Source organism: Lontra canadensis, unplaced genomic scaffold (genome assembly GCF_010015895.1).
Source record: "Lontra canadensis isolate GAN:19392208 unplaced genomic scaffold, GSC_riverotter_1.0 scaffold191, whole genome shotgun sequence".
Taxonomy (NCBI): Eukaryota; Metazoa; Chordata; class Mammalia; order Carnivora; family Mustelidae; genus Lontra; species Lontra canadensis.
Window position 1 is genome coordinate 1080374 of NW_022631185.1, and position 8983 is coordinate 1089356.

Sequence of the window (8983 nt, forward strand, 5' to 3'; positions counted from 1 at the left end):
TCTCATGACCCTGAAATCACAACTTGAGAGGAAACCAAGAGTCGGATGCTTAACTGACTGCACCACCCAGGTGCCCTGCAGCTATCCTTTCTGAATGTTTGTGAGATAACAAGCCTAAAACCCTCTAGATAGCTATATCCATACAGTGGACTATCGCCAGCTTCTTGCTTTATTCTTACAACACCTTAATTCCCATTCCTGTCCATAGCCTGATTCATATACAACACCCTAATTCCCATTCCTGTCTTCCTTCCATCCAGCTATACCTGGGGGATGATCCATATAAGAACTTGGCTCCCATTCTCTTTCTATGTTCTGCAATCCAGAATTGCCATTCGGATCCATCTGGACAAGTTCATCTGCTATGTCTCTTTGGAGTTTTTGTTGTTGTTGTTGTTAAGGAAGTTCCATGCCCAGCACGGAGTCCAAACAGGGTCTGATCTCATGACCCTGAGATCAAGACCTGAGCCAAGAAAAACAGAAGTGAGCCACCAAGGTGCCCCTTTGGGCTTGTTTTTGGACTGTTAATTACCCTATGGGCACTGCTCCTGCTAGACTTGACTTTGGACTGTCAGGATCCCCATGGACACTGCTTTCTCTGGAGCTGGTTTTAGGATATCAACTTCCCAATGGTTACTACTGCTTTGCCCAGTCCTTTCCCTTAGGTCTCTGGACACCTGGCTCTTCAAGACCTGTTCCTGAATTGACTCATATATTCCATGCACCCCGCCCAGCTGGATGAATTGTGCCAATCCATCAGAATACCACTGTGGGTTGGGTTAATGATACTGACAGATGTGTAGATCAGATCAAGCTATGAAGATTAGGCCAAGAGATAAAAGTCTTCCATAACATAACCAAAACCTTCTAACAGATTCCCTTAAATCCAGCGTGCCCAACCTGTTCTCTTGGCTTTCTCCCACAAAGTGGGGCGCCTGGTTTAGAACTGGGTCTCAGACCCTTGGCATATGCCTAATAGGAGTCTTCCTAGTTTTTCCCTTTATCAAAGTTTGCCAATCCCAATCACCTTTAACCTGGGTAGCAAGCGTTATCCATCCCAATTAGTATTTTTTTTAAGATTATTTATTTATTTATTTATTTGACAGAGATCACAAGTAGGCAGAGAGGCAGACAGAGAGGAAGGGAAGCAGGCTCCCCGCCAAGCAGAGAGCCCGATGCGGGACTCAATCCCAGGACCCTGAGATCATGACCCGAGCCGAAGGCAGCGGCTTAACCCACTGAGCCACCCAGGAGCCCACCCAATTAGTATTTTTAATGATGTTGAGACACCACAAAGTAGATTATAATTTTTAAAGTTCTAATTGACATAATATTGTATTAGTTTCAGGTGTACAATGATTTGATATTTGTAGATACTGCAAAATGATCACCACAATAAATCTAGTTAACATCTATTACCATACAGTTAACAAAATTTTTTTTCTTGTGATGAGAACTTTTAAGATCCACTTTCTTAGCAACTATAGCATTAAATATGCAATATAATATTAACTTCAGTCACTATGCTGTACATTACATCCCAATGATGAATTCACTTTATAACTGGAAGTTTGTACCTTTTTAGCCCCTTCACCCATTTTGCCATACTGTAAATTTTTAAACTTTATATTTTTCTGCTCCCTAAACACCCACGCAAATAAGCCGTGAGCACCCCACTCAGATGACCAGGTTCCCTAAGTGTTAAGACTGGTCCCTGCCTCAAGTGTTCTCCTTTGCCCTCCCCGAATATGTCCTATCAACATTCAAATGAATCAACGACATCCTCTCCCACTTATTCTTGTGTTCTCCATTCTGACCCCAAATAAAAGTACTTTCCATGGATACTCACCTTCTGTGCCTACCTTGTTGACTGAGCTCGCTCGCTAGGTGCCCACACTGAGCAGCCCCTCATGGGGTACAGTTGACTCCTGGTGTTATAATCCTATGGGTTTTGACAAATGTATCATGACATGTATCCAATCTTTTAGTAGTACACAGCATAATTTTTGAGCCACGCTACTCCAAAACTCCCTCGTACCGCACCTCTTCATCTCTCCCTCCACCCTCTCCCGGGCAATCACCAATCTTCTTACTGTTTCTATAATTTTGCCTTTTACAAAATCTCATATAGTTGGACTCATATAATTTGAAGCCTTTTCAGATTGGCTTCTTTCACTTAGTAATATGTATTTGAAGTCCTCCTATGTCTTTTTCATAGCTCATTTCTTTTTAAAAGCTATTATTTTGTGGTTTTAAAAAAAGATTTTATTTACTTATTTGACAGAGAGATAGAGTGCACAGGTAGGCAGAGTGGCAGCCAGAGGGAGAGGGAGAAGCAGGCTCTCCACTGAGCAGGGAGCCCGATTCAGGGCTCTATCCCAGGACCCTGAGACAATGACCTGAGCCGAAAGCAGAGGCTTAACCCACTGAGCCACCCAGGTGCCCCTAAAAGCTATTATTCTGGATAATTAGTTTGGATGTTCTTAAATTTGCAGTTTAATTTAATGAAAACTCACATTTCTACCTTATTGGGTCTACTCATGCAAGAAGCACTTGTATCTCTTAATCATTCACATTTTCATTTATAGCTTGTGAAAACGTATGTAAATATATTGCCATAGGATTTTCTTTCATTTTCCCCTCAACATTAAAACGTTTGTGTGTTTGCAAAACGGAATTTCCCCTTCATACAACCCACCTGCGGCTGGCAGATAAGCCGACCTGTTCCAGTATTTGCAAACCACCCTCGTGGCTAGTCCTCGCAGGAACATCCAGGGGCCCACCAGCCCTCGAACTTTCACGCCCGCACCTGGAGATCTGAGCACGGCCCACCAGGCCAGCCCGCGATCACTCCCGCAGCCCGGGAGCGACCACCTGCGGGCTAAGGGGAGAAGAGGACCCTCCCCGCGCACTTTCGACGGGGGAAGCAGGGCCCTGGGCCTTCCGCGCGACCGCGCCCGAGCCTCCGGAGCCGGAGCTGGTGGACAAGCCCCAGAAGGCCGCGCGGCCTGACCGCGTCTCCTAGATAACCGAGCTGTGCCGGCCGCGAACCGAGCCCACCCCGCTGCGGGGCGGGTGGACCGACCGCGGCCCCCGCGCGCCCCCGCTGCTGGGCGGCCTGTGGGCACCTGCCCCCGCGCCCTGGCGCGAGGTGAACCCGGGTCGGGGCCGGAGCCCGAATCCGTCCCGCCGCAGAGCGGGGCGGCGGGACGAGCGGGCGCGACGTCTAGGCGGGAAGAGCGGGCGGGTCCGGGAGGCGCGAGGAGGCCGCGCAGGGTCTGCGAGAGACCAGGCGGTGTCGCCGGCGGTGCGGCAGGTCCGGCCGGAGGCTCCGCTCCAGGGTGAGGCTGCGCGCGCGGACTGTCGGGTTGTCTGGTCCGGGGCTCCCTGGGGGCGCTCCCCGCCGTCCGCGTCCCCGGAGGCCGAACTAGCCGGGAGAAGCCCCAGCACGCGCGAAGCTCCCCGGGCCCGTCTGGCAAGGACAGAGGCCCCGCGGCTTCCGCTGGCCGTTGTCCTCCGGTTGCCTTGGCCGTTTCCTCAGTGGAAGGGTCAAGCTGTTAGGCCGGTAACGTAAGCCGGGTCCAAGCTTCTCGGCCAGGGCCGGGATCTTCTGCCGCTTTTGCGCTTCTCTTGGCCTTCGGTACTTCCACGCCGACGGTCTCGCTTTGGGGGCCTTGTCTGCAGGCGCAGGTGGAAGTGTTTCATGGCTTATCTCCAAAGCCTGGGCCTCACGCTGGGCGGGGCCGCCGGCAGGCCCTCGCGTGCCTTCCTGTCCCAGTTGTCTCCATCAGCCCTTCCCCCAGGCTGTAGCCACAGGGGAATTTGTAAACACAGAATCATTCTGTCCTTCCTGATCGGAGCTGCTTGGGGGTTCCCAGAGCCCCAAAAGTATCATTCCAATGATATGCTACAAGGGAAACACAGCTTTCACACGTGGATTTGGAAATGAAGATGTCCAGAATTAGGGTGTTTGTAACTGGGCTATTTGTAGCATGACCTTACAAGACTTGCTTACATGCACTTACACACAGTGCATGTGAAAGAGCTCCTCGCTGCCCTGGGTTTGGGGTCTTTGCACCCCGACAGTGTTAAGGCACTGGAAGATCCACTGAGCCTTATGGCAGTCCCTGCCCAGTTCATACCAAATTCCAAAGGACTAAGCTCACAGCCTCCCAGTCCAGCTGGTTTACTCACTGGGCAATTATAACATCCAGTAAATAAACCAGGGCAAGTTCAGCTCGAGGAAGTTCTTGAGCTTTGAGGTTTACTTTTCCAATTATTCAAAATCCAGATCAATCTCACCCATTATTCCCTCTACATGCTCTAATAAATCCATACCCCCAAGTTCTTCCCTTTGGCTTGGGTTGTCTTCTCTGGACTCTGTTAGGACCCTTCTATTGTCCTAATAACATGGGAGGGTGTTTAGAGACTGAGTCTGGTGATAACCCTAATGCTGGTTTGGCCTTTCATTCAACAGACATTTGTTGAGACCTTGCTGTGTGCCAGACACTGCTCCAGGTCCTGGTGCTAGAACACTGAACAAGTGAAAAGCCTTGCCGTGTCGAGCTTGTGTCTTGTAAGAGTGATGCAGGCAATAAAAAGAAACATAACAAGTTGGTTATATAGCATGCTTGAAGTTGACAGATGTTAAGAGTATTTAGACTAGAAGAGTAGAGCAGGTAAAGCAATCAAGAATGGGGAGAGGCTCTGCCATTTTATTTTATTTATTTTTTAAAAAGATTTTATTTAGGGACGCCTGGGTGGCTCAGTTGGTTGGACAACTGCTTTCGGCTCGGGTCATGATCTCAGAGTCCCGGGATCGAGTCCCGCATCGGGCTCCCAGCTCCACGGGGAGTCTGCTTCTCCCTCTGACCTTCTCCTCGCTCATGCTCTCTCTCACTGCCTCTCTTTCAAATAAATAAATACAATCTTTAAAAAAAAAAAAAAAAGATTTTATTTATTTATTTGACAGACAGAGATCACAAGTAAGCAGAGAGAGAGGAGGAAGCAGGCTCCCTGCTGAGCAGAGAGCCCAATGCAGGGCTTAATCCCAGGACCCTGGGATCATGACCCAAGCTAAAGGCAGAGGCTTTAACCCACTGAGCCACCCAGGCACCCTGGCTCTGCCATTTTAAATAGAACCTCTTGGACTTGGACTTGCCTGTGCTGTGCTGTGTGCTGCTCCTATGCAGAATTTGAGAGAATGAGGGAAGGTATAACATGATGTGGTCTCCATTATCTTTCCACAGACCTCATGTTGAGACAATCTGTTGCCTGAGATTGCAGTTCTCGTTCCTATATGCCCAATGGGCACCTACCTGAGATAAACCCAGGTATAACTTAAGAGGCAAAAGATCAGAAATACCAGAAACTGCTAGAAAGATCTGGATTGATACCTGATTTGAACTAGTATGCTGGACTGGGTGGCTAGAGCAGGAGAGAGAGCTGAGCTGCGGTAACAACACAAGGAACTTTGCTCTTGCCTCTCCCCTGCCTTTGCCTTGTAACAGTGTCTGCGCCCCCAGCTGTAGTAACCCAATCTCTGGTCCAGCCTTCCTGAAGAGTGGGATCAAGGCAAGGCTGTGCTTATGAGTAGCCGAGAAACAGAGACCACATTACATCAGGCAAGTGCTTGTCTGCCCCGCCTCCTCAAAGCTTGGGGATGGCAAATCACATTCCAAGGACTCTTACCTCATGAGGTGAGGAGTCATTGACCATCAGCTTTCTGATGCCTTGACCTCCCCTTCCAGGATCCATTCTCCCCACTCCTGAACTATTTATAGGGACCAGAATCTGATCCCATCACATGTATGCATAACAATTGATGGAGTAACCAATGGCCCCAGAGGAAATACACTTACTGGCCAAAGTAATAGGCAGTTTTCTGAGCATTAACAATTTCAGGAAAAAATACACACTGCATTACAGATTCCATCAGAAGCAGATATATTAGAACAGATGGACCAAAATTTTAAATTAGTCTATTAAATACATTTAAAGAAATAAGGCATGGTATTAGCAAAAGGAAATGAGAATATTAACACACACACATGTATATAAATACATACCAAATATAAATATTAGGTATGTAAAACAATTATTGAAATGAAGACACAGTAGGGGAAATAAATAGCAAAATGGACAGCTGATAAATTAGCAAACTGGAAGAGCAAACTGAGGAAATGTCCAGAAAAAAGGAAGAGGAATTAGAGAACATAAAAGAAAGGCCAAGAAATATAGACAATAGACATAAGTGTGCTAACATTTGAATAACAGGAGTCCTAAAAGAGAAACACTTTAAATCAAAAGGATGAAATATTAAAAAATAAAGACATAAATTTCCATAAAGTGTTTAACACATGTCCCAGAATATGTCACTCAAAATTCTTTTACTATACTATTACATTTATAAAAATATATAATATTTGTATATTGGTCTATGCTAATAACTATTACAATTACTATTGTGGTTTACCTTGTTTTTACTACAGACATAACACCATTTATACACAAGGTTACTCAAGATAAAGTCAGAAACATAGGAATTTGACTTTGGAAAGAAGTAAAACATTTGCCAAATTTAACTATCTGTAGGATGATTTATTGCCTCCTAGTTCTTTCTTCTTCTTTTAGTCATAAATGAGAAGGGAGGTAGTTACTCCCTGGTAAACAAGGAAAATTAAAAAGAGGGAAATAAATGTTAAAACCTTAGAAAGGAAATACCGAGGCGTAGAATCAGAAGATGGACTTGTCTGGAAATACTTGATTGCTTCCCAAAGAAGCGGACTAGAGCTGGTGAGCAGAGCACGCTGGTGGATTAGCACCATGAACGGGTATAAGTGGCTGTTCCTGCACATAACCATCAAGGACGTATAAAAGACGTAGAAAAAGAACAGTGGAAGTTCAGAAAAACAAAGCCCACTATGTGTTATAAGAGTCTTTTTTAATAAGATTTTTTAAAAAGATTTTTTATTTATTTGAGAGAGGTAACGAGTGGGGTGAGAGGCAGAGGAGAAGCAGACTCCCCACTGAGAAGGGAGTCAGACACAGGGCTTGATCCCAGGACTCCTGGATCATGACCTGAGCTGAAGGCAGATGCTTAACCCAACTGAGCCACCCAGGCGCCCCATAAGATTTTTAAAAAGTTTTATTTATTTGAGAGAGAGAACAAGAAAGCAAGCACAAGTGGGGAGAGGAAGAAGCAGACTCTCTGCTGAGTGGGGAGCCCGACATGGTGCTCAACCCCAGGACCCTGAGATCATGACCTGAGACAAACGCAGATGCTTAACCAATTGAGCCATCCAGGTAAGATGGCTTAAGACCCCCAGAAGGGTCTTAATCAAGGAGGTTTAACAGAAATCCAGGCAGAAAGAGCCTGATGCTGTAGACAGGCCTGGCTCATTCCGTTTTCTATATATACCAATCCTTGTGCAAGCCTCCCTATCATCATTCTGCTTCTTTCATTGCTATTACCATTTGTCACTCAAACAAAAGTAAGGCTTTATTCATTGGTCTCAGATTTAAGCATATCACAGGCTTTTAAAAAATGACCTCTCATCTCTTGTGATGGTCTTTGAAATCCCTATTTTCTTCTCCCTATGCTTATATCCTCATGCAAAAATGTTTTGTTGTTCCTGTTCTTAAAAAAAAGTATCATAAAAAGACAAATTTCTCAGAATGTAAAACATTAAAGACATCAGATTAAAAGTCCCAAAGACAGTGTCTTATTAACTTAAAAATATACTTAACACAAAACTCAGCTATTCCACTCCTAGGTGTTTACCCAAGATAAATGAAAACTTGCATATACAAAAGCCTTGTAGAAGAATGTCTATCGCAGCTAGATTTATAATAGCCAAGAACTGGAAACGACCTAATGTTCATCAAAAGGTGAATAGGTTAAGTAATGGTAGCACCACCACATAATGGAATGCTATCAGCAAAAAAAAAAAAAAAAAAAAAAGAGTAAACCACTGGTACATGCTACATTATGGATGAGACTCCAAAAACCCCCATGATGTTGAGCAAAAAATCTGGACATAAAGGTAAATGTATGACTAGAATACCAGGTGATTCCATTTATACGAAAGTCTAAAAAGACAATTCTAGTATGTAGTGACAGAGCAGACTGGTGGTTGCCCAGGGCTTGGGGGAGTGAGGTCAGGTAGAGATGAACTGTAGAGACATAAAGGAACTTTGGGACAACTGAAAATACTGTTTTGGTTGTAGTAGTGGTTACATGAGTGTGTATGTGTGTATATATATACATATATATGTATATATACATATATATATAGGATTTTATTTAAGTGTTTGACAGAGAGATCACAAGGAGGCAGAGAGGCAGGCAGAGAGAGAAGGGGAAGCAGGCTCCCTGCTGAGCAGAGAGCCTGACGCAGGGCTCGATCCCAGGACCCCGAGACCATGACCCGGGCTGAAGAAAGAGGCTCAACCCACTGGGCCACCCAGGCACCCCAAGAATGTATGTATTTTCAACACTCATCAAACTGTAGCCCCAAAAGTAAAGTCCTTAGCATACCAGTGGTGTTTGAAGCCTGGAGACCAAATGAGACTATCAGAGGTGTAAACAGGTAGAAATCAGGGTGCCCTGACAATAACAGGTAAGAGAAGTGGGAAGTAAACATCCAAGGGGGCCCAAAATGAAGGCTAGAATCAGGAGGGAAGTCCGGAAAGCCAGCTGAAAAACATGTTTTAAGGAGGAAATGATCCATTATCTATAATGCTATTTCAAGAAAAAAAACAGAATTGACCTCTAGGTTTGGCAATGTGGACGACATCTGGCAGTGGGGTAGCTTTGGAGCGAGTTCAAGAAAGAATGGAAAATAAGTAGGGACAGTAAGAAAACACAACTCTTAAAAAATTTGCTTTCTACAACAAAGCAGATTATGCAGGAGCTACAAGGGAAAGTGGTACTGGGAGGTTTTCCTTTTTTTTTTTTTTTTCTAAAGCATGTTTGCATGTT